At 39.4% G+C, this 26,225-nt stretch overlaps 1 long non-coding RNA gene across 1 annotated transcript in view; it reads left to right on the top strand.

Moving 5' to 3' along the window:
* The window catches only part of LOC135363045 (uncharacterized), an 87,049-nt gene extending 61,055 nt beyond the window's left edge, over window positions 1-25,994 (top strand). Inside the window, exons 2-3 of the long non-coding RNA XR_010408762.1 lie at window positions 25,517-25,677; window positions 25,757-25,994. This is a non-coding gene — a long non-coding RNA (uncharacterized LOC135363045). The remainder of the gene's footprint in view (window positions 1-25,516; window positions 25,678-25,756) is intronic.
* Window positions 25,995-26,225: the final 231 nt, after the last annotated feature.

The following is a 26,225-nucleotide window of genomic DNA, read 5'->3' as shown; positions in this document are numbered from 1 at the left end:
CTGGTTTGGATGGTACTTACATTGTCTGGTGTTCTTTGGTGAGTGTGAGGAAAACAATACCTACTTACAGGGAGAGTTATAAGATTGTATGAGGTGATTCATTCATTCAACAAACACTTAGAGAATTTACTATATGTTTACTATCTGTAGATACGAAGGTAATTAAGAACTGGTTATAGCCCTCAAGAAACTTGTAGTATATAAGACAACCAAAAAAAATTAGTATGATATATTAAGGGTGATGACTGCATGTAAAAAGTACAGAAATAATACAGGGTGGTTGACTCTTCTGGACGTTTGGGCATATTCTAGTAAAGGCTTCATACAGGCAATTACATGTCTATGGAACTTTATAGAATAAATGGGAGTTTGACAGTCAAAGGTTGGGAGGAGATCCAGGCAGAGGACAGAGCAAATACAGAATCAAATGGTAAGAAATAGTCTGTTTTATTTAAGTACAAATGAATGAGTGATACTTTAAGAAATTCAGATGGTGGGATGGAGGGAAATTGAGTTCTAGGAAATGAGACAAGAGAAAGGGGTAGGGGCCAGAATTTAAAGGTTTGTTTTTGTAACTCCAAGGAATTTGGACTTTATTATCTAGTCAATAGAGAGCTGCAGGAGGGTGTCCTAGTCATTAAGAGAGTGATAGGGTCTGATTTATATTTTTAGAATTACTCCAGGGCCATCTTAAATGGATTTCATGGGTGAAGTCAGGGAAATGAGTGAGAAAGTCATTGTAATAATTCAGAAGAGAAATATGTATGAAAGACATATCCGAGTGTACAATGCCTGATCTATAGTAGATGTATAGTAAGTGATGCCTTCCTTTCTTGTTTGACAATTCTCTAGGTTAGTGATAGCAGCTGTTATGATCACCATTTTACAACTTGGGGAATTGAGTTGCTAGTTCCAGTGATTTCTCTGGGGGATTTAGATTATAAATGACAGGCCAGAGCTACTACTTTTGTGTTTTTGCTTTCAGATTCAGCACTCTTGTGGTATCTAAGAGCTTTGAGGATGCAAATGAAGATAGCAAGTCTTTAGATAAATAGAATATGCATTTTGTGTATATGGCCTTCAAGGATCCAAGTATGAATCACACCCTTCCTTAACCAAGTCCCATGTCTATAGTTCAACTATTCCACAAGTACTTTTGGAGAATTTATTATAAGCAGAAACTGGGGACACAGGGAAGAAAGAAACAAAGACCTTGCTCTACGTGAGCTTAAATTCTTCTGGATGTGAGACAATCAATAAGCAAGTTGAATAAATGGATCCTATGATTATAAGCAATGGTAAAATAAAACTATGTGACAAATTAATAGAAGATTAGGGGACGGAAGATAATGGGAGGTCTGTATTAAAATAAGTGATCAGGGGCGCCTGGGTGGCTCAGTCCTTAAGTGTCTGCCTTCAGCTCAGGTCATGATCCCAGGGTCTTGGGATTGAGCCCCACAACGGGCTCCCTGCTTGGTGGGAAGCCTGCTTCTTCCTCTCCCACTCCCCCTGCTTGGGTTCCTGCTCTCGTTATCTCTATATCAAATAAATAAACAAAATCTTAAAAAAAAATAATAAAAAAAAAATAATAAAATAAGTGATCAGGAAAGACCTCTCTGAGGAAGTGACATTTGTGTTGAAACAAAGAAGCAAGACTTGTGAATTCTGTAAGAAAAATTCATTTCAAGGAGGCAGAAAGACCATCACAGATAAAGGCCCTGAAATAAACTATGTTGTGTGGTTAGAGATCAGTCAGAGAGAAAGATCAGTCACTGAGAGAGTAAGATGATGATTGAGAAAGAAGGTGGAGAGGGGCAGGAAAAAAGTTTACATTTTAGCTCAGTGTTTGTTTTCTTTTTCCTGAGGGACAGTAAATAGTGATGCTATCTACTAAAAAGGGCATGGATGAAGCTTCAGGGTAAAATCAAGACAGGAGAAGGTTGAGAAACCTAAAAACCCAAGTAGAGATGAGCCACTTGATACTAATGGAGAACTCAGGAACAGAGAACAATTTTAGATAGACTCCTTCCCTAGATGATCTTATGTAGAGAAAAGAGGGGGAAAGACCAGATTTTACAAAATTTATTACAAAATTTATATTTTGGCAATGAAAATGGAGAAGCAGCTGATGAGGAATGAGAAATACCAGAATAAAGTGATTTCCCAGGAGCCCAGTGACAGAAGGGTTTTAAGAAAGAGGAAATAGTCAACTATGTCAGATGCTTCCAAGACGTCAAATAAAAGGATGACTGAGCATTGGACCAATGGGTCTGGGAAGATGAAGGATATTAATGACCTTGACAAATGGGGGTTTGGCAGAGTGATGGGGTTGGAGGCCAAAAAGAAGTGGGTTAAAAGAAAAAAGGAAATCCACGAGTGAACACTGATAACTCATACCTTGTCTGGGAGTTTATCAAATGGGGGAGCTGGGACATAGATAGGATGGTAGCTAGAGGAGATAATAGGGTGCTGGGGGGGTGGCTTAAAATGAAAGCTATTATAGACCTTTTGTGTGATAATGAGAATGATCCTAGAAAGGGGAAATTACACTGTTAGCGAGTGTGGGCAGGGAAAGTGTCTCAGATGAATTCATGTTGGCATAACTAGGTAGACTTGTAAGCAACCATACTGAGAAGAGAACCAGAATTAGCTAATATTTATTGCATACTTCTATGTGGAGGCATTCCACAAAGCTTTTCCCCATATAACACACTACAACTCTATGGTGTAGGCGCTATCATTTCTTCTAATTTATAGATGCGGAAAATGTGTCTTAGTGTCCCACTGACTTGCCCCAAGGTCACACTATTAGTAAGTGGTAGACTCTCATTTCAGACCCGGGTCCACTGGCTTGTGCACTTAATTCCTCTACTGTAATGTTAAGGAAAAGGAACTAGTACTTCTGTCTAGCTCAGTGAGGAATAGCTGTAGATAATCAAGGATGATAATGTATTTATTACTCCTTATTGCTGTGTGGAATTTTTATTAAAATTTCCAGATGCTTCAATAATAGTTTGACATCTCAGAGTTTTAGTTAGTATTAATTCCAGAGTTGCAGGATGTAGGTTATTTTTGTAATCTGTGCCCAGAAACTGAGCCTAAAAGTCACTATTTCACAGAAATCGTCCTAAGGACAGGTTCCTTGAGCATGTACCATGCAGTAGGCTTTTTACCATTTTGTCTGTAATTTCTCCATTGAATTAAAACAAACAAACAAAAAAACCCACAACATTTTATTGACCTACATTGAACCAGTGTAGTTGGTGGGCATATATAGATGAATAAGATAAAGTTTCTGTCCCCAAATGTTCAAAGTAAGAAGCAGATTCAGGGTGGTTAGTGCCTTATCTAGGTTATTTCTGTCAATAGAATTCAGTTGGGTTCTTTGAGGTCCTCACGTTATTTATGCCCAGAACACAGCTATCCTAAGGCCTTGCATTTTGGCAACAGAGAAGGAAGTCAGACAACTAGTGACAGAAAACATTTTTTTTTTCCCAAAGAAAAGGGTGATTGAATGATTAATTTTCTACCTCATTACAAAAAGAATTTGAGGAAGTTTGCAAAGATACAGAATACAGAGTTAATATAATTAAGGACAGAAATTAGGGAAAAGAAAAATAAGATGACTTCAGAATAGGGGCTGAATACCTCTCGTAAGTTGTGAGGATTTGGCCAGAGGTAGGAAAAAAAAATTCATATACAAATACAGAGCAGATGCTCTCTAATTGGATAGAAATGGAATAATTATGTTAATCTGTCTTTTTTCAATCTGAAAAGGCCTTTAATGCTTTGTATAAATTTAAAATTAAAATATATCCGTATTATTTGACCCTTGCCTCAATTTCTCCTTTTAGGACAAAACTGCCTTCTGGTGTCACCTTCACTCAGCATCAGTTTTTCTCATGAAGATAATGTCAGCAGGAGGTCTTCCTCTTCTGCTATTCCCTTGTGCCCACCTGGCTATTGGGCAGATGTTCTCCTGTAGGGTACACAAATCTCCCAACATTAAGTTTTAATTGCATCTCCATAATTGTTGTTTAAATGTTGGCATTCATTTTATGAGCTGATTTTGCTATGCTAATCAGTGCTCAATTCAATCCAGAACAAACAAATAAACAATAACAACAAGAAAAACAGAACTCATGTATTTATAGCTTGTGACTAAAATAGTACCACACATCACGACTGTGACTAATTGCTTCACATCTATCACAGGACCAACAGACACCCTCTTCACAGAGCGTTCATCACTGTAAACAAAAGCTCCTCTGATTTGTTTTAGAATAAATTTGACTTGAGAAGGCACTGGGGCTCTATCAATAAGCCACAAAGAGTTTCCTTTGAACGGAACTGAGGTCACGCCTTGAAGAGCTTTCTTTTCTTCTTCTTAAGGAAATTGGGAGAGCCAAGCTGGAAACGCCTTTCCCAGCGGCAAATGGAGGAACCAATTGTTCAGGGCCTCAGATGCTTTTCTTCAAACTCTTTGGACAATAAGAAAAAAGTTGCATATTGTCAAGAATGTGATCAATCAAAGCATAGGAGAGATAGCTTAATGGCATGAAATGGGCTTGGGATTTGGAGTCAAAGGATTTGGCTTTGGTGTAAATTTGGCAAGCGTATGGATATAACCAAAACCATTATGTGAATTTGGGCAGCCCCATGTCTTTGTGAAGATTCTTTTCTCAGATTCTTTTGCGGCAGAATGTGATGATAAATAATTCAAGTTTTGTATGGCATTGTAAGAATTAAATGAGAAAATATATTTGAGTGTTTGATAGATGATTGAGTTAAACAACAAAGAAACATTATGTCTTAAAATAATGTGTTTCTATACATATTTGATGCATAACACAGCTTTAGCCAATGCTTTCTAGACTTTTCTGATTGTCCTATTCCAATTCCAATTTTAGACACAGAAGTAGAGATTTGAATTCTGTGGTTTAGAATAAATATTTCTATTGCTATGACTCCAGATTTAATATTCAATAAATTAGAGATTTGTTATGCTCTTAAAGTTAGAAAAATTTGATCAGTGTTAAACACCAATCTCCAAAATAGTAGTTTCTTGTTTGGTTGACAGAGACCCAATATTTCACGAGGGTTTCCATTTCAGTTTCAGGTCCTCTGATGAAAGCCCTGCCTCTGTAACACCCAGCCAAGTACATCACTGAAATTTAGCACCCGAACTCATTATTGGAATTTAGCACCGATCTGATAATGAGTCAGAAAACTATCCGATATGTTCTTGATTGCCCTAGTGCGGATTACAATTTGTCATCTTGATAGAAGGCCTAGGAGGCAGGAGTGGGGGATAGAATTTTATTTACAAATGTGCATATTGCCAAGACTGCTGCCCTGATTCTAAAGCAGATGTAAGTCCTGGTCTTAGGCTGCCAAAATGTGGCAATTTTTCCTGAGTATGGTGGGCTTGTACAGAGTCATTTTCCCACCTTGATTTCCAGTTCCCTGTGGTCTGCTTCCTGAGGGTGTTTCAGCGGTTGTTGACATCTGTCCTCCTAAGAATATGGTTTTGTACTTTTCAAGGCAATTAAGGCAAGTTTAGACATGGCATTGGCTTAGTCCTCAACAGTGCAACCTCAGCAGTATAAACTCGGAGAGGGGAGCAAGAGTAGAAGCGAGAAGACTAGTTAGGGGGAGTGACTCTGGTTTCCCAAGAATCTTCTCAAATTTTAGTGTATAAAAGAATTATAAAGAAACTTGTCAAAATGCAGATTTTAATGGGCTGAGGCTCAGGGTTCTGCATTTCTGTGAGCTCCCAGGCAGCGCGGACACTGGTTCATGGACCATTGTTGAACAGCAAGGATCTAGGGTGGGTTCAGACCTTGTTGCTACTTCTATGCTCTCTCCTTTGACTTGACCCTTCAGGGCAGTGGTTCTCTACTGGATTCCCTGCATCTGAATTCCGACTAGAGAGTATTTAAAAAAGATATTGATGTCTGACTCCATGTCCCCGAAATTCTGATTTAATTATTCTGGTGGAAGGCCCAGACATACTTTTTTTTTAAAGCTCCCCAGGTCATTCTAGGGCATGATCAAGACGGAGAAGTCTGGCTTTGGTTTATTTGGCTTGATCCCAGCTTCACACTTTGAGACTACTTTCAGATCTCCCTTTGACTCCGTACTTCACAGCATGCAGACCAACTGCCCCATCCCACTGACCCCAGGATCTGAGCACTATGCTGTAATCCTGATTTGTCCAGCAGAGAAACTACAGTAGATGGCCCACTCTCTTCATTTGGGGTCCTCAGTTCTTGAAACTCCCACAGCATCTTTTTTTTTTTTTTTTTTTAAGATTTTATTTATTTATTTGAGACAGAATGAGAGAGAGAGAGCACATGAGAGGGGGGAGGGTCAGAGGGAGAAGCAGGCTCCCCGCCGAGCAGAGAGCCCAATGCGGGACTCGATTCCGGGACTCCAGGATCATGACCTGAGCCGAAGGCAGTCGCCCAACCAACTGAGCCACCCAGGCGCCCCCACAGCATCTTTATTATTTTATTTTACTACAATTTGTTTACGTGTCTCCCCCATTCAGCTACTCACAGACAAGGACTGTCTCGTATCTGTCTTTATTTAACTAGGCCCTAGTATAGGGTACACAAACTGCACAGATGTACAGAATAAATGAAACGAATCAGTGCAGTGTGCTTGGTGGGCTCCCGAAGATCCCCTTAAAATTCTTCAATGAGGCATTCAAGTATGGAATGTGGAGGGTATACATAGCTGCCTCCATTTCCCAAATGTGGTCAGGAAAAATGTGATTGAAAAGAACACAGACTAAAATAAACATCAGTTAACAACCTGATTTCTTATATATTCACATAGAATTGTCTTACTAAAAATTTGGGAAAATATTACTTCTATCATAATTTCTAACACTCCTTTATTTGAGAGAGAGAGTATGAGAGAGAGCACATGAGAGGGGGGAGGGTCAGAGGGAGAAGCAGACTCCCTGCCGAGCAGGGAGCCCGATGCGGGACTCGATCCAGGGACTCCAGCATCATGACCTGAGCCGAAGGCAGTCGCTTAACCAACTGAGCCACCCAGGCGCCCCTAACACTCCTTTATAGAGCTTATTATATTACTGGTTACTTTTCAAAAGTAAAAATATGTGTGTGTGTATAGATATGTGTGTTTGTGTAAAAGTGTGTGTGTGTGTATGCAGAATTAATGGCGTGTGTGTGTGTTTATAGCACATGCTATTATAACTTCCCATTTTACTGGTGAGGTGACTCCTGGCTTGGAGAGTCTCTATAGTTTGGCTTAAATCACATAGCTGGTAAGTGGCAAAGCTGGGATTTAAACCAAGCAGTTTGAGTCCAGAAATCCCTCCCATAAAAACTACCGCACAAGCCTGCCTACCACAGATGGCCTGAGGAGTTTGGAAGCCAAGTAGAGCTATCATACTTACCCTAAACACCTGTAAAAGTACCTTTCCTCCCCCGCCCACTTTTTTTTTTGCTTGTTGTTTATTTTTACTGGTTGTATCTCAGGGTATGCTCATAACCAACTTAAATCTAAATTTTTAAAAAAGATTTTATTTATTTGAAAGAGGGAGCGTGAGTGAGAGAGCATGAGCAGGGGCAGGGGGAGAAGCAGACTCCCCTGCTGAGCAGAAAACCCAACGTGGGACTCGATCCCAGGACCCTGGGATCATGACGTGAGCCAAAGGCAGATGCTTAACAGACTTAGCCACCCAGGCGCCCCTTAAACCTAAATTTTTTAAATGCTAACATATCTCTTAAGTTATTCTCTCTAGTGTATTCAATCACTCCCTATAATCTCAATCTTCCCTATCAGCTTCTGAATACCCTTGAATGGTTCCAAGCACTAAAAAGAAAGGATCACTAGGTAACATGATAGAGGTACTAATGACCGTGTCACTGTAAGGGCATCATATTACAGTATATAAATGCATCAAATTAACATGTTAACACACCTGAAATTTACACATTATATGTCAAATGTAGTTCAAACAAATAAATATTAAAAAATACCCGTGAAGCTTTAAAATTAAAATAATTATAATAATAAAACTCTCAAATTCATATTCCTTTTCATTTGCCACCCCATCTCTCCCCTTCTCTTTATTATATTTTATAAGACCTTTCCTTCACCTCTGATTTAATCCTCAGCCCTATGTAGCCTGACGTCTACCCTCATAAGTCCATCAGAAACAGCTTTCACTCTGCCACTCATAACCTCCACACCATTAATCTCCTTTAACCAATTAATTTCAGGCCTCACCTTACTTGATCTCTCCATAGCTTCTGACAGTGTTAGACGCTGTCTTCTTAAAACACTTATTATCTTGGAGCATCTGGGTGGCTCAACGGGAAGCCTGCCTCCTCCCTCTCTGCCACTCCCCCTGCTTGTACTCTCTCTCGCTCTGTCAAATAAATAAAATTTTTAATAAAAAATAAGAAAACAAACAAAAACCACTTACTTCCTTGACTTCCATGATGCTACGCTGCTCTATTTCATTATTCTGCTTCTCTGGCTGCATATTCCATTTTCTTTGTAGATATGTCCTCATCTGTGCAGCAATTAAACAACAGAATTCCTTAAGCTTTTCTCCTACGCCCTCCCCTCTTTTCCTCAGTGCTGTCCTTGTAGATGGTGCTTTGCACCCTAAGATTTTCTTTATTACTATATTCAGGTTAGACATTGTCTTTGAGCCATCAATAGTCTACTTGACTGATACTCTAGGATGTTTCAGGGGTCCATCAAAATTAACATGTCCCAAACTGAACCAGTTATTTTCCCCACCTGCCCTCTGAGTTGCCTAACAAATCATCTTCCCGGGTCCTCTATCTCAGGGAATGGGGGCTTCCTCCATCTGGGTATGGTCCCCACACATTCACGAGTCATCTTTGAATCCTCTCTAATTTCCAGTCTGTAACTCTTGATTATACTTCTTCAGTACACTATTATTAATACAATGCTTTCTATACTTACGACAATTTTTGGTTATTTGAATTTCTTCCCCCCCATCTTCTAGGAGTCAAATGCTTACTCCAGCCTGGCCAATTCTTTTCAGTGTTTACTTGAATCCTTAACTCTTGATTTTCTTGAGTACTTTTAAAATTCTAAGTTGTACCAAGCTGTATCCATCATTAAATGTTGATGTTGACCCTTCAAAGTCACTGTTTCTGCCACTACAGAATCCAATTTTCTCCCTAACGCTCAGCCTGAACTCTGTGCAAACTGCCTCTTGATTCTCCCCTCCAGCTGATGAGCTCCTTCTGGGGGGGAGAGAACACAGAGACCAGGGCTTTTTTTCTTCTTCTTTTCAGCAGTCTCTTTAGGTTCACATTTTGCTCGATTGACAAGTACTCAAGTCTGCCTTCTCTTTTTCTATTTCTGGAGGTTTCTGAGGGGTATTTAATGATTTTTCAAGCATTTCAGTCTTTCCAGTTAATTCTCCCCTGCCTGGCACACATGGTACATGGACCCACACATCTCTGAGAGCAGATCCATCTCAGTCTCTTACTTGAGTGGAAACAGATGCTCACTGCAGAAATAAGCTTCAGATAGATGCACGTAGAATAATCATCCTTCTGAAGACAGACTCCCCATGGAAAGAGAGCAGAGCATGATCAGACTAGAGCTGAATAAATGAAACTATGAGTTTAGCAGGGAGGGGGTCACATCTTGAAAGGATACCCATTGAGTGCCAGCAAATCAATGCTGTAACCTAAAGATTATCTAGTTCAGCCTTTTTGCTTTACAGATGAGGAAACTGAGTCCTAGAGAGTTGAGATGATTTGCTGCTAGAGCAAAACTAGTGATTGCAGTGCAAAAATCTTTTGCTGTCCAGACCTCTTTGGATATGTACCGGTACTTGCTGATAGGCTCCTATAACAGTACCTGCTTCTCAGGATGCATGTTGCCTATCCCATCTATAATCAGTCTCCTCCCCCTCACATACCCTTTTTCTCTCCCTTTCTCTGTGAATTAAATTTGTAAGAAAAAAATTCTGAAGCATAACAAGTGTGCTTACCTTTCCTATACATATTCCATAGAAGATTTTAGAAAAAGATTTTTTAATTTATTTTACAGAGTGCATGATGGGGGAGGAGGAGGCAGAGGGAGAGAGAGAGTGGATGCAGGGCTCGATCTCATGACCCATGAAATCATGACCTGAGCTGGAATTACAAGTCAAACACTTAACCAGGTAAGTCACCCAGGCACCCCTTTTTTCCTATTCTTGATCCACACACATAAAAGAGTCATCCTGGGTATTTTTGACCAACTGTCTTTCCCCTGGTTAAAGTTCTCTACCTCTTCTTGAACCAGTTTTCACCTGGTATTGGGCATCAAGTTCTAAGAAGTGAGACAAGGCAGTATTGAATTAGCTACAGTGGAAGGTAGTTTCACATGGCAATAGGGGGTAAATAATTCATTTCTGTGGTCACCTGACAGTGGTGATGTTATTATATATATAAGAAATTACCAAAATATGGAATAGAGAATGTGGTAAGAGAAGCTCAATTTCTAACCCCATGGGATTAGATGCTATTTTCTCGCCTTTATCCTTGTATCTGTTTTTCCTTAACAGTAGACTAGAAAAGCTAAGGAGAATATCTGAGTACATTGTGGAGAATGCCATCTTTACATAAGTGTTTGTTAAAGGCTTATGATACATTAGACACTTTTATGAATGTCGGACTCTGGATAGAGGTAGGCCCTCTTCACATTTTGCTTCTATATCAACATATGGAAGTAGCTTCCAGCCTCTATCTGCCTGAGGGATCATCCTAGCTGCTGAGCCATCCAAGGTAGGTGGATAGTGGGAGCACAGTAAATAGCAGAATTACATTGAATAGTTAGCTAATTATTTCTTGAAAACAGTATTCTTACCTGTACTAGATTCTCATCCATATCCATCCTCCCCTGTTTTTCCTGACCTAGCGAAGTGCCCCCATCTATGTTTTTGCCTGCTGTGATTTCAGTACCCCTTCTACCATATTTGGTGCCATCCGTTGGCGAAGCTGTCTCTTGTTGCTCATCTCTAGAGTCTCTGAACAGAGTACTCTTTCTTTTGGACTGGATATCCTCCCCTAATCAGTGCTATATTTTGCCTTTTTCCTCCTTAATATCTGCCCTATCCTGTAGACATGTCTGAGTGAAAATCTTATGCTCTTTTCTGTGCAGTAGACCTACCATGGCAAGTCATAACGTGAGCTAGCGTACTCCTTGAGTGTCTGGGCATATAATTGCCCTTTGTCCTGATTCACTGGTTTTGACTCTTTGCTCAGTCAAGGGTCTGCCTTCCAGGTGGTTGATTCTACCTCCAATTCTGGCTCCTCCCAGGGCAAGCCCTAGGCCAAACCCCTGTGATAACTTAAATTATTATGAAAAGTCTACAACTATAGATATGAGCTTGCTGGCCATTTCTGATTTTTCAAAGTAAGCCATATTGTCAAATTTTTTTTTTTTTAAAGATTTTATTTACTTGACAGAGAGAGAGAGAGACACACAGCGAGAAAGGGAACACAAGCAGGGGAATGGGAGAGGGAGAAGCAGGCTTCCCGCTGAGCAGGGAGCCCGATGTGGGACTCGATCCCAGGACCCTGGGATCATGACCTGAGCCGAAGGCAGACGCTTAACGACTGAGCCACCCAGGCGCCCCCATATTGTCAATTTTTTGGCCCAATTCCCTCACTGACACCAAATGCCCAATTATTTGAAAGATCTTTTCATTTATCTTAAAACATCAATAAAGGCGGGGCGCCTGGGTGGCTCAGTCGTTGGGCGTCTGCCTTCGGCTCAGGTCATGATCCCAGGGTCCTGGGATCGAGCCCCGCATCGGGCTCCCTGCTCTGCGGGAAGCCTGCTTCTCCCTCTCCCCTCCCCCTGCTTGTGTTCCCTCTCTCACTCTGTCTCTCTGTCAAATAAATAAATAAAATCTTTAAAAAAAAAAAAACATCAATAAAGGCAATAATCAAAGATTTCTCAAGTAGTTACGCCAAGTGTTATCTGTGTGGATTAAACAAATTTTAATTTATGAGGTTGCTTCTGCTCAAATGTAGAACAAAGAGAAGATGTCAGAGTGGAGAAGTTGCTTCACTGGCACTGTGTGTGAGGCATTGAAGAAGTCTGATCACTTGACAGATCACCAATCATAATGATAGAGAATCTGAGAGTTGAGATTGACCTTGAGCACATTGTAAGGAGACCTCCCTCACATCTAGAACGTTCTGAGTGGTGGCCTAAGAATCCATTGCTAGCAAGTGAAAATGGCAGACCAGTACATGTGTCTCCAAATTGGCAAAACTACAGAAATGCCAAGAAGAAAAGTGGCCTTTACAAATAATTCTATTGATTTTTTGAGAACACCTTAAAATTTAGATTTTCAGATAGAATGATAATTCCCATGACAGTTATTATATAGAACTCCAAAAGAATCCTTTAGGAAAATTATAGCTATATAACCTGCTATGTGCCAGACACTGCCTTTTTTGTAACCCTCACAACACTATGAAGTATGAAACAACTTCATTTGATAAATGAGAAAATAAATGAATTAGTAGGGAGGAGAACCATATCTGGGATTATGCAGGTAATACATAGAAAAGCACTGGATTTCAGAAATGCCTAACTCTGGGTCTATGATATTTTCTTTTTTTTTTTTTAAAGATTTTATTTATTTATTTGAGAGAGAGAATGAGAGAGAGAGAGCATGAAAAGGGGGAGGGTCAGAGGGAGAAGCAGACTCCCCGCTGAGCAGGGAGCCCGATGCGGGACTCGATCCCGGGACTCCAGGATCATGACCTGAGCCGAAGGCAGTGGCTTAACCAACTGAGCCACCCAGGCGCCCCGGGTCTATGATATTTTCAAAACACCTTGCTGTTTCTTTATTCCAGCCAAACAGCAACTTTAGAGGTTGCTTCTGATTTCAACTTAGGCAATGACTTTTATCAGCTAGGCATTATGTAAGACATACAACATTTTGTTTCCAAATAGGCTGTTATTTATGTGGTGATTTGGGGAAAAATATTTCACTTGAGTACCCTGTGTCAAAAAACTGATGCTAATATTGCTGCAAGGATAGCAAAATCACTAATAAGAATGAAGATATACAACCGATGTAATTTTGAAAATAGGGAAGCAAGTGAGAGTATCAATTTAAAAGGTACTTTTTTTTTTTTTTGGATGGTGGAGAAAAGGATAAAGGGACAAATAGGTGGCAAAGGTTGCTCATAAGCTGCTACCAGCTTATGCTGTAGTGGTTTTGCTGTATTCAAAGGGAACGAAGAGGTTTTTGACTACGCCACTCTGTGGGTGGAGGAGGAGGTGGTTTGTTTTGAGCCATCCTAGCTCTGGGGTATCTAAAATCTATCCATAGATCTTCTGGTCAGTGACTGAATTCACTTCTGTTGCACCCAGCCAAAGGAAATTTTAATGTCTGCAGTGGGTTGAGTAATGACTCCAAAATGCTATGTCCAAATTCTAACCCCTGGTACTGTGAACACAACCTTATTTGGAAATAGGATCTTTGCAGATGTGATTAAAGATCTTGAGATCATCTTGGATTAATTAGATGGGGCCTAAATTCAGTGAAATGTGGACTTAGAAGAGAGCCCCAGAGGGAGAAGGCCATGTGAAGACAGAGCCACAGTGACTATAGTCACCAGGAGCTGGGAAAGTCAAGGAAGGGTTCTCCACTGGAACCTTTGGAAGGAACCCTACTGGCACCTTGACTATAGATTTCTGGCCACCACAACTGTGAGAGAATAAATTTGTGGGTTTTTAAGATTTATTTATTAGAGAGAGATGGAGAGGGACAAGCAGACTCCACACTGAGCATGGACCTGACATGGGGCTCTATCCCAGGACCCTGAGATCATGACCTGAGCCAAAACCAAGAGTTGGATGCTTAACTGACTGAGCTACTCAGGCACCCCAAATCTGTGCTATTGTTAAGTCACCCAGTCTGTGGTGATGTGTCCAGCAGCAGCCGTAGGAAAGTAATGCAATGTCTAAATGGAAGTTTCTCCCGCTCAAATGTTTTTATTCCTTGCTTCTGACCCTTGTCCCAAACTACATGCAAGAGCATTATGCATGAACTGAGGTGAATTCATACTTTAGCATTTCTCCCGGAAATTCTTAATTCCAACAATGGATTTGACCAATGAGGATTTGAACATAATTGGGAAGGGCAAGGCAGGCCCTGGGCTCAATTTTCCAGCATGCTTTCTGACTTGGCAGTCAAAGTACCCTGTGTCAAAAAACTGATGCTAATATTGCTGGGGATGAGAGTAGCAAGAACAGAGTGGGCCACTGGTTTGTATTTCACAGTTGGGTGGATCTTTTATCATCTGGAAGTGACACCTTTATCAATATGTGCCCCTCCTTTTTTGGCTACCAGTTTTACTCCAGCTAACATGGAGTTATAGTTCATATGACATGACTTTGTATGTTGTGGCATAAAAGAGAAATAGTATCTACTGTAATAGCCAATCCTGTTTCTTAGCAAGCATTGCAATTACCCAGGCAAAGTGATTTCCTTTTGAGTAAATTCAGGGATGGAACCATAAAATAATGTCTTACTCTTTCTCTCCCACATGACTTCTTCACACATGTTCCTAAACAAACCACCCTCCAAACAACATGTTTGCATAAGTGCCTACAACTCTTAATGATGGTGAATGGCTTTTTTTTTTTTTTTTTTAAATAGCTGGAGGCTTTGAATTAGGGGAATTTTGGCAAAGGACTAGGGAAGGTTGGGTTTAACCCAAGCTTGAAGAAAATATTAGGTTCTGGAATGGAGGCAGCTACCAGAAGTACACACATTTAAATACATAAAATCAGGAAACTCCCCCCACCCTTTTTGCTTGTCAATTTCTTACATAATAGTATACCTCTCAGCTTTTCCATTGGGATATTTTCATGCTGTCATTCTCAGGTTCAACAAATATCTGTTAAATATCTATAGCTTCCCAGACAAGGTTAGGTGATTTATATACTTTATCTTATTAAATCCTTGAAAATAACAATGCAAGGGCTGGAATTATTATCCTTGTGGAGCAGAAACTAAGGTTAGAAAAATTAAATTACTTGTTCCAAATGATAGCCCAAATAAATCTCAGAGCTAGGTATTTCAGCTCTGGTCTTTAGGCCCAAATTTATTTATTTCCCTTTTCTTTTTGTTTAAGAACTTAAATTGGTCAAGCATTTCTTTTTTTTTTTTTTTTTCCTTTTTTCAACTTTTTTTTAAATTCTTATGTTAATCTCCATACATTACATCATTAGTTTTAGATGAAGTGTTCCATGATTCATTGTTTGTGCATAACACCCAGTGCTCCATGCACAATGTGCCCTCCTCAATACCCACCACCAGGCTAACCCATCCTCCCACCCCCCTCCCCTCTAGAACCCTGTTAGTTTTTCAGAGTCCATCGTCTCTCATGGTTCCTCTACCCCTCCGATTTCCCCCCCTTCATTCTTCCCCTCCCGCTACCTTCTTCTTCTTCTTTTTTTTTTCTTAACATATATTGCATTATTTGTTTCAGAGGTACAGATCTGAGATTCCACAGTCTTGCACAATTCACAGCGTGGTCAAGCATTTCTTAATATGACCTAAGAAATGTGCATCAGTGCAGGTGTTCTCAATGGGCATTATCTCCCAGTAGTGTTTACCATGGCAGTAACTGCAGAGAAAGTTCTTCAGGGTAAGTTATAGTAGAAGATCACTCTGTATAGGGATATTTAATTTTATAAAAAACAAAATAGCCCTACAAACTGCAAGCATTTAATTTTTAATGTGCTAACTTTAATTAAGTTTAATTAATGCTGCTGAGCTTGATAAACTTAAAGAACTTCAAATGACACCCCCCAGAAGCCCTGAAACATGTTTCTTACTTGTTGAACCTGCCTTCTGGCTGAATATCAACTCATGCCTCAACAGAAATGGCTTACTCTTTGCTCTCTCTGAATCCATGCTGTCATTTACCCATTTGTTATATGAAATCCAATTTGTAATTGAATCTTTGTCCAATACTTGATCAGTGAGAGAGATGAGCTCTGAGATCATTTATTATCTTAAAGAGTACAACTGAGTTCTGCCTTCCCTAGTTAATAGCCAGGCTGTGTCTTCTTCAGGGATTGCTCTGGTTCATTGTTCATCTTGCTATTTATATCACTTGGTGATATTGGTGCTTCAGGGGTGAAGGTTCTCCCCCCTACTGACATGTGCAAATGAGTTTTAGAGAAAAGAGACCTGGAGCCTAGTATCTAATCCTACAGGTTTCCAGGTTCTGTTAATAGATTCTTGGAAAACAGGAGATACCAACAGAGGTCCTTTAAAGCTCTAAGGGGAGGTAGAGCATCTTTCACATTTAAGGTATCAGAAACACTCCGGAAGCTGTTAGAACCACGCAGCTATAATAGAGCTTTCCAGATTGAAGACTCTAGAGAACTCTGAAGCTTTAACTCCTAAATTCAGTCCCTGGAACAGAATTTTCTCGAGACTGACTCAGGTCCTTTGGCTAACTCCCTTACTATTTCCAGACCTCAGTGTGGCTCCTCTACCCTTGGTGACTCTCCTTTCACCTTTTCTCCAGTGGTTGCATCACCTTGTCTTCCTGCTGTCTTAGCTGGGGCTGCTGTAATAAAACCCCACCGACTGGGAGGTTTGTTTGTGTGTTTATTTATTTAAAAAGATTTATTTGTTTATTTGACAGAGAGAGCAGGAACACAAGCAGGGGGAGTGGGAGAGGGAGAAGCAGGCTTCCCGCGGAACAGGGAGCCCAATGCAGGGCTCGATCCCAGGACCCTGGCATCATGACCTGAGCCGAAGGCAGATGCTTAATGACTGAGCCACCCAGGAGCCCCCCGACTGGGAGGTTTAAACAGCAGAAACTTACTTCTCACCCTTTTGGAGGCTGGGAAGTCCAAGATCAAGGTGTTGGCGGATTTTGTTCCCAGTGAAAACTTTTTCTTCTAGTTTGCAGAGGGAAGTCTTGCTGTATCCTCACATGGCAGAGACAGAGAGATTAGCTCCCTTGCATCTCTCCTAATCTTGGCACTAATCCCATCCTGGGGGTTCTACACTCATGATCTAGTTACTTCCCAAAGACCCCACCTCCAAATACCATCACATTAGGGATTAGGGCTTCAACAGAGGAATTTTGAGAGGACACAGACATTTAATCTGTGGTACTGTTAACCAAGAGGAGCCAAACCTGCTCCCCCCGAACACCAGCCTCCCACCTATGCCCTGGAGCCCAGCTCTTTACACTCTCCTCAAGAACTTGTCTCTAGAAGTCTCCATTTCTCCTACGGTGTTTCTCTTTACTAGAAAGTGGCATTCCTTTTGGTACATAATTCTCCCACTTTTAAAAAAATCCCCAAGTGAAAACTTCTTATTTTCACTTCCCCTGCCATCTACCACCTCATTTCTGTGTTCCCTTGTATAGCAAAATTCTTCAAAGGATCCAGTATCTCAATTTCCTCTTCTGTTTTATTTTTTTATTTTTTTTAAAGATTTTATTTATTTATTTGACAGAGAGACATAGCAAGAGCAGGAACACAAGCTGGGGGAGTGGGAGAGGGAGAAGCAGGCTTCCCGCTGATGCGGGGCTCGATCCCAGGACCCTGGGATCATGACCTGAGCCGAAGGCAGACGCTTAACGACTGAGCCACCCAGGCACCTCTCTTCTGTTTTCTTTTAAACACTTTTTTTTTTTAAGGGTGGCGTAACAGAATAGGACACCTTTTGTTTTTTGGGTTTTTAAAAAAGATTTTATTTATTTATTTTAGAACGAGAGAGCACGAGGGGGTGGGTGGAGGGAGAAGCAGACTCTCTGCTGGGCAAAGAGCCCCACTCAGGACTCGATCCCAAGACCCTGGGATCATGACCTGAGGCAAAGGCAGACGCTTAACCTACTGAGCCACCTTCTAAACACTCTTCAATCAGGCTTTTATTTCCAGCAGAAGTCATCATGATAGATCACTTCTTCCTTACTGTACTGTTCTCACTTGGCTTCCAGTTGCCATACTCTTCTGTTTCTCCCCCTACATCACTCATGATTGCTCCTTCTTAGTCCCTTTTGCAGTTCTTCCTCTGTATCCACCCTCTCTCCCTGACTTCCAAATTTATCTCCAGCCAAGGCCTCTCTCTTAAACTCTGTACCCATATATTCAAGGACCTTAGATATAACATTTAACATGTCTAATTTAACATGTCAAAACTGAACTCTGAGGTTATCTCCTCCCTCATACACAAACCTGTTCCATCTACTGTTTTTCCTATTTCGATTGATGGCCAGTCCATCACTCAGTTATCTAGTTCAAAAATCCTTATTTTTGTTTTTTTTTTAAAGATTTTATTTATTTGACAGAGAGAGACACAGCGAGAGAGGGAACACAAGCAGGGGGAGTGGGAGAGGGAGAAGCAGGCCTCCTGCCGAGCAGGGAGCCTGATGCGGGGCTCCATCCCAGGATCCTGGGATCATGACCTGAGTCGAAGGCAGATGCTTAACTGGCTGAGCCACCCGAGCGCCCCTAGTTCAAAATCTTTAAATTGACCGCTTTCTTTGTTACATACACTGCATCCAGTTCACCAGGAAATCCTATTGATGCCTCCTTCAGAGTATATTCAGAACCCAAACAATACTTTTAACATTCTGCCCAATACTTTTAACGTTAACACCCCAGGTTCAAGACACCATCATCTTAATCCCGGGTTATTTCAGTAGTTCCCTGACTGGTTTTCCTACTTCAGCACTTGCTTTGTTTTAGTCTCCTTTGCTGTCTTTGCTTAGTGCCTTGTTTCCTCTTAGAAGAAACAGTCTTCAGCCTGTTCTCAACAGAACAGCCAGAGTGATCCTTTTAAAACATAAATCATGTCCTTCTCCTATCCTAAGGTCTACAATAGTACCCTACTTCAATCTTGATGAAAAATCAAGGTCCTAGTAGCTTATAGTAGAAGTAATGACTGTGTAACAACAAATACTATTTCTGTTACAAACTAGCCATTTACTTATTTTGAAAAGTAAAAGAATAGGTATCTCTTAAGAAGCCCTTTAAATTTTTGTAGTGAACTGCAAGCTTAGTAGAATGGTACATAAAAGGTGGGAAAACATTAGACATTTTTATTATAGTCAACAAGCAAGTATTAATTTTTTTTGCCATAAATAAAATGACATGTTAGATAAGCTGGGGATTAAAAATCCTAGACTAATCTTCTAGGGACTCTTACAGATACATATTCATACAGGTGCATGCCATAAGTGATTCTTTTTTTTTTTTTTTTAAGATTTTATTTATTTATTTGACAGAGAGAGACACAGCAAGAGAGGGAGCACAAGCAGGGGGAGTGGGAGAGGGAGAAGCAGGCTTCCCGCGGAGCAGGGAGCCCGATGTAGGGCTCGATCCCAGGACCCTGGGATCATGACCTGAGCCGAAGGCAGACGCTTAACGACTGAACCACCCAGGTGCCCCCATAAGTGATTCTTATACAAGGCATACATGCTTTAGTAGAAGTACAAAGTGCTGATGGAATATAGAGTAGGAATATTAGACTGAGCTGACATTTAAAGAGAGTTAAAGCATGGGTGGCTCAGTCGGCTAAGCCTCTGCCTTTGGCTCAGGTCATGATCCCAGGGTCCTGGGATCGAGCCCCACAGTGTGTGTGTGTGTGGGGGGGGGTACTTGCTCAGCAGGGAGTCTGTTTCTTCCTCTGCTCCTCACCCCACTCGTGCTGTCTCTCACTCTCTCTCAAATAAATAAATAAAATCTTAAAGAGTACGGAAATTTGGGGGAGATTTAGACAGACTGGGGTAGAGGGTGGGAGTTGGTGTGAACGAAAGTATTGCATAGGGAGGTGAAAGTAGGAACAAAATCACAAAAGAAAAAACTTCCAAATATGCTATAGTAGCAATGAATAGTCAGTATGACTGAAAGGTAATGTGCTTAGCCCAAAGTGGAGTACTAGGGAGGCTGTATGTAGTGCGCAGGCAGAGACAAATGACATAAAATTTGAAAGAACTGAGGACTCTTGACACAGAATCTTAAATTTCTAGGCTTAACATCCTAGTGCTTTTCTTTATTCCAAGAGGAGCCATTAAAATTGTCAAGGGAGTGCCTTACTTGATTCACAGCTTTAGTTTAATTAATCCAATTGTAATTTATTAAATAGCCAAGCTGTCCTCACTACTACTATTCTGGATATTTTGATATTAATAAAGAACATTTAGACCATTTGACAAAATACAAATTCCAGGGCCAATGTCCACGCATTATCTGGCATGGGATCCAGACATCCACACTGAACACAAGCCTATGAATGATTCTCTGGGCAGTTGGTGTGCTGACCCATTTTGGGGAAATACTGACTTGTAGTGTACAAAGCTGTAGAAGTCTTTTTAAGCTTATGCTGTCTAGTAGGGCTTCTATAATTTAATATTTTAGTTTGGGAGTCACCATTTATATTCCTGGTCTGCAAATACATGTATATGTGTGTGTGTGTAAGTGAATGATACTTACAGATACAAACACTTCCCCTTTGCTCAGACCATCTAAAAATGTAGCAGACATTGTGAAATTTGATTTGTTTGTGGATCCCAAGAGTAAGAGCATTCTCCTACACAAAACATCATTGCTATAGATAAGAAAATAACAGTAATTTAATACTATCATTAAAGGTATAATTCATTATTAAACTCCTACAGTTACTCCCCAAATATATGTTATAACTATTTTTTAAACCCAAGATCCAATCAAGGATTATGCACTGCACTCCCTATCTCAGGGTATTAAGAGCCTTCTTACTGCCTCCTTCTGTTCTTTATGAGATAGAATAATTTGAGGAGTTCACTTGAAAGCTTCCATATTCTGGATTTTTTAATTTTCTCATGATTAAGTTCAAATTAAAAAAAAATTCTGAAGTTCCACAAAGGTGATGTTACCTACTTTCTATAGCATCATATCAGGAAATACATAATGTCAGGCCATCCAGCAAAAAGATATATAACCATGCAGATAAAATAATTTATTCAAATACATATTAAACACAGTGTTCTGATTGTACTCCCTTAGTGGAATATGTTCCCAGGACAAAAATACTGAAAAATTTTGGACTCCATTTTGTGGGTTTTCTTGTTAGTGGTTTTGGCTTGGTAATTGTTAAATTGTTTTGTATTATTGTAGGTCACTGTAGGACAAAGCAAATGAGAAAATGTATTATTTGTAGAAACATTTTTGAACCCATTTTCTCACTATTCGAGAAACGAAATACAAATAAGGAATGGCAGAAGGTTTTAAATTTGGATTAGAAGTATTAATAGGGACTCATGATTAAAAGAAAGTAGGAAAAGGGAAGGCTGAGTGGCTCAGTTGGTTAAGTGTCTGCCTTTGGCTCAGGTCATAGTCCCAGGGTCTGGGATCCATCCCTTTGTCAAGTTCCCTGGTCAGCAGGGAGTCTTCTCCCTCACCCTCTGCTCCCTGCCCCCCCACCCCCCCGCTTCATGCTGTCTCTCTCTCACACAAATAAGAAAGTAGGAAGGATGATACTGTAAAAACCAGTTAGCACACCTGTTTCTTAGTTATTCATTTCTAAATATCATTTCTCACTTCCAGTATCAGAATTCCTTGGAGAAATTGCTAATTTCAGGAAAAATACAGGTTGAGCCTAGAATAAAAGTATCCTTTTATGCCAGAGCAAGAAAGGGCTCACATATTAATGAAGTCATGTCAAAAGAACATGTGCTTATAGAAGTTGGTGTGAAGGGGATTTAGCTGGCCAAATTTGGATAATTAAAGTCTCAAATTAATCATGATGGCAACAGATTATAACATAATGAATAAAAATGTATGTATGAATATACAGTAATGTGCTCCCACCACCACCTAAAGGATAAAGGACAGGTTTTAAATTTTTTTTTAATAGAAGTTTGCCAGTTTTGATGGATTAAAGATTAAATTATTTGTTACTTTCTCCACTTAGAGGTGGGATAGTGAATCTGGGCTGGATACATGTGGTAGAAGGGATATAGTGACGATTCTGGGTCTAAACTTTAAGAAGGTAGGAAAGCTTCTGTTTCCTTATTCTTAGAACACTGGATCTGGCATGATCATGTTCCCTCTCAGAACCCAATCACCATGCAGTGAGAATCCAAACCCACAAGGAGATGCTAAATTTTGGGACACTGATCAATAGCCTCCACTGAATTGCCAGCCAATAGCCAACTCTAACTGCCAGCCATGTAAGTCAGCCATCTTGGAAGTCCCAGTTAAATCCAACTCCTACATGACTATACTCAATATCATGTGAAGCTAAAGAACCACCCAATTGATCCCTGTCAATGAACAAAATCATGACAGATAATAAAGTAGTTGTTTTAAGCCATTCCGTTTTGGTATGGTTTGTAATATAGCAGTAGATAACCAAGACGTGGCTAATACATGTAGAAGGAATATTAGCATAGGAAACCAACACTTTGTATATCCCAATATAATAATGGACTCAGGCAAGGATACTCAATAGATGCTAAAACTTTAGGGGAAAATTAGCATAACAGTAATATGTATTCTTATCTAAGTACTTGATATTTATGATCATTTATTCAATTGTTCTTTTAAATCTCAGGAGATTTGGGGCCTGGCTTATTCACTATTAACTATTATTTTTCACCCAGCCACACCTGAAAAGTGGTTGGATAGAATATTATGCAGTGATTGAGTCATGTATGGTGACGAGAGAGGCAGAGGCAGAAAGTCCTGATTGGCTATCATTGATCCTTTCTGTTGTCACTCATACAGGTCCAATTGGCAAAGAATACTCACGAGCTGAATTTCTCTGTTATCCAGTCCGCTTCTTGCCTGTTATGTTTGACTAATTATGGAATAGTAAATACCCAAATCAAACTTTTATGGTTAATTGGTGGGTTAATGAACCCACAGAAAGCACTTTAATTAATTCCCCTTGGGCTGACAAGAGAGATAGGACTGAATCTGAGCATTTGCATTGGAGATGTTCGAAATCTTGATTAATAGCACAGACATGACACCTCAGAAGAACTACAATCTGCACTCTATCTGAGGTTAGAATTTTCTTAAGATAATCAACTGCTGAATAGTTGTCAAGATGTGGATTTCATATGAGCAACACATAATTCATTTTGTCCACAACCTGACTTCTCTTCATTGGTACTCCAGTGTAATCAGCCATTCTGTCAATCTCCCAATCACCTAGACTTGAAGCTCAGCACATCATCTTTTACTCTTCCCTTTGCAAGTCAGTAATGAAAGGCAAGGATGTTAATTATTTACTGAGAACTGAGTATTGTGGATTTTACTATCTAATTTACTTAATTACTAATTTTATCCTGACAAAAATCCAGGTAAATATTATTAGTCCATTACATAAATGAGGAAAATAAGACTGAGGAAGATTAAGTGACTTGCCCATGCTTTCCCAATTTTATCAATCAACATTTAACAGGAAGTAATTTCTATTGAATATATGTATTTATGCATATATACTTATGCATACATATACACACATATACGTATTATACACACAGAGGGCAGAAAAACATGTTGTGTTATAAGTATACAACAAACAAAATCCAGAATGTGGGAAACTTTAAAGGTCAAATTGTCTAGCTTTTTCAATATATGTTTAATTGGAACAAGATCAGATAGTTCAATGAGTCTATAGAAAATCTGAGAAACTAGACTTGGCAAAAGAAAGCAATTAAGATTCTAAGGTGATAGATAGTACATTGGGCATTCTAACTTGGGAATTCTCAGTGCTGTGGCCACAGAATTCTTATTTACTCCCATTTAATTTTAAATTAAAACAGAGGGAAAGTGACACAAAACAAATGTATAGCATAAAGAGTTATAAGGTGAATACCTCACCTCCATTCCTAGAAATCCCCCCAGTGTTCCTCCTTCCCTCTGTGTCTCAATCCACTCACCCTTTCAAATATCATCACTACTTCATTTTATATTAATCATTTTCATGAATTTCTTTAAAATTTCACCTAAATGTGCATTTCTAGACACTATAGTTTGGTTTTTCTCATTTTAAAATACATACATAGGGCGCCTGGGTGGCTCAGTTGGTTAAGCGACTGCCTTCGGCTCAGGTCAAGATCCTGGAGTCCCTGGATCGAGTCCCGCATCGGGCTCCCTGCTCGGCAGGGAGTCTGCTTCTCCCTCTCCCACTCCCCGTTGTGTTCCCTCTCTCATTGTGTCTTTCTCTGTCAAATAAATAAATAAAATCTTAAAAAAAAAAAAAAATAAAATACATACATAATGTGATGAGCACTGGGTGTTATACACAACTAACGAATCATTGAACACTGCCTCAGAAACTAATGATGATGTACTATATGTTGGCTAACTGAATTTAAATTAAAAAAAAATTTAGTTGAAAAAAATAAAAATAAATAAAATATGTATGTATGAGTTTCTGTTTACAGGTTCCCTCTTCATCTCTATTTTCCTTAAGATTTCTTTGTTGAAGAAGTGGGTCCATTTGACCTGTAGAGTTTCTCAGTGTCTGGATTTTGCTGCTTGCATACTTTCAATATAGTGCAACATGCTGCTGTTGTTTAAATTAATCCCTTCTATACTACATTCTCTCTTTTCTTCCACAACGAAAACTCCTGTTTCTCAAGGGACACAAGGGACAGTGACATTAGAATATCACATAACTATCATTTACGTACCCAAATTACATGTAACACAGTCCACAGTAACAATACTACTGCTATTTTAAATACTAAAAAATATGAATGTTTTTGCATATGTTCTATTCACCAATTTATATTTTTTAAAGATAATCATATTGTATCTGTTTAACTGAGCCTATAGCCCTTCCTTACTATATTTTTGTCCTTTAATCTCAACTTGAAGGTAACCATGTTTAATGCTTACAATTCATACTCAACTTAAGTCTTTCTTTTTGGTTGATTGAAGCATGTATTCTAGTAAGTTCCTAAGGAATGGCTCATGGGAGTAAATCTCCCTGAGTACTTGCATGATGTAGTTTACACCTTTACACTTGAAAGTCAGTTTAGCTGGATATAAAATCTTTGGCTCATATTTTCTCTACTTAATATCTCTTATATTAAAATAAAATGTTATTCTATTTTCTTCAGGTATAGAACATTACTGTATAATTTTATTTCCTTTATAAGTCATGTCTTGCTTAGATACCTGGGGGTTTTATATTTCTTTAATGTCTAAAATTTTACTATTTTATAATTTGGTATTGGTCATTCAAATATCCTCAAGAATATGGTACAATTTTGATATGCAATCAAATCTTTTTTAATGTAATGCATTTTTAAAATTATAATTTAATATTTGTTTCTATTCTCTTATTTTGGTTTACTTTTTCAGAGTCTCCTATCACCTATAAGTTGTATTTTTGTATGTGTGCCTATTTTCCATATATGTTACCTCTTTGAATATTTTTATTACTGATTTTTCAAAAATTTCCTTTTGTTTTGTTTGTCTTATGTTCTTTATAATTTAGTCTTTGTATTTGTTCTCTGCTGCTGCTGCTGCATAACAAACTACAACAAAACTGAATGACTTAGAACAACAATAAACACTCTCACCATTTCTGACTCAGAGACTTAAAATGGTTGTGGTCATCTGAAGACTTGACTGAAGGCTAAAAGACGCACCTTCAAGGTAAGTAACACTTGTGGCTGGAGAGTTGGTGCGAGCTATTGGTAGGAGGCCTCAGCTCTCCTTTTTGGCCTTTCCATAGGGCTAAATGAACTCACCATATGGAAGATGGCTTCTCCCAGATCAGGAGATCCAAGAAGGCAAATGGAACATGCACTGCATTTTATGACCTAGCCTCAAAGATCACATGCCATCACTTCCATGGTACTCTACTGATCAGTCCTGTGTCAATGTAAAAAAATATAAAAAGGTTTAAATATTAGGAGACAAGGGTCACTGGAGGCTGGCTATCATATCTTTATGTGTAAAGTAATTTTTAAAATTTTTGGAAATACTTCTTGAGTTCTATTACCTGCTTTATGAGTTTTTCTAATTCTTTTTTTTTTTTTTTTTAGATTTTTATTTATTTATTTATTTGAGAGAGAGAATGAGAGAGAGAAATAGAGAGCACAGGAGGGGGGAGTGTCAGAGGGAGAAGCAGACTCCCTGCTAAGCAGGGAACCTGATGTGGGACTCGATCCTGGGACTCCAGGATCATGACCTGAGCTGAA

This window comes from Mirounga angustirostris, unplaced genomic scaffold (genome assembly GCF_029215605.1).
Source record: "Mirounga angustirostris isolate CCGP_5_RB_7025 unplaced genomic scaffold, mMirAng1.0.hap1 SCAF_17, whole genome shotgun sequence".
NCBI lineage: Eukaryota > Metazoa > Chordata > Mammalia > Carnivora > Phocidae > Mirounga > Mirounga angustirostris.
Note: the sequence above shows the minus strand (reverse complement) of the source record. Positions and strands in the feature narration are given on the sequence as shown.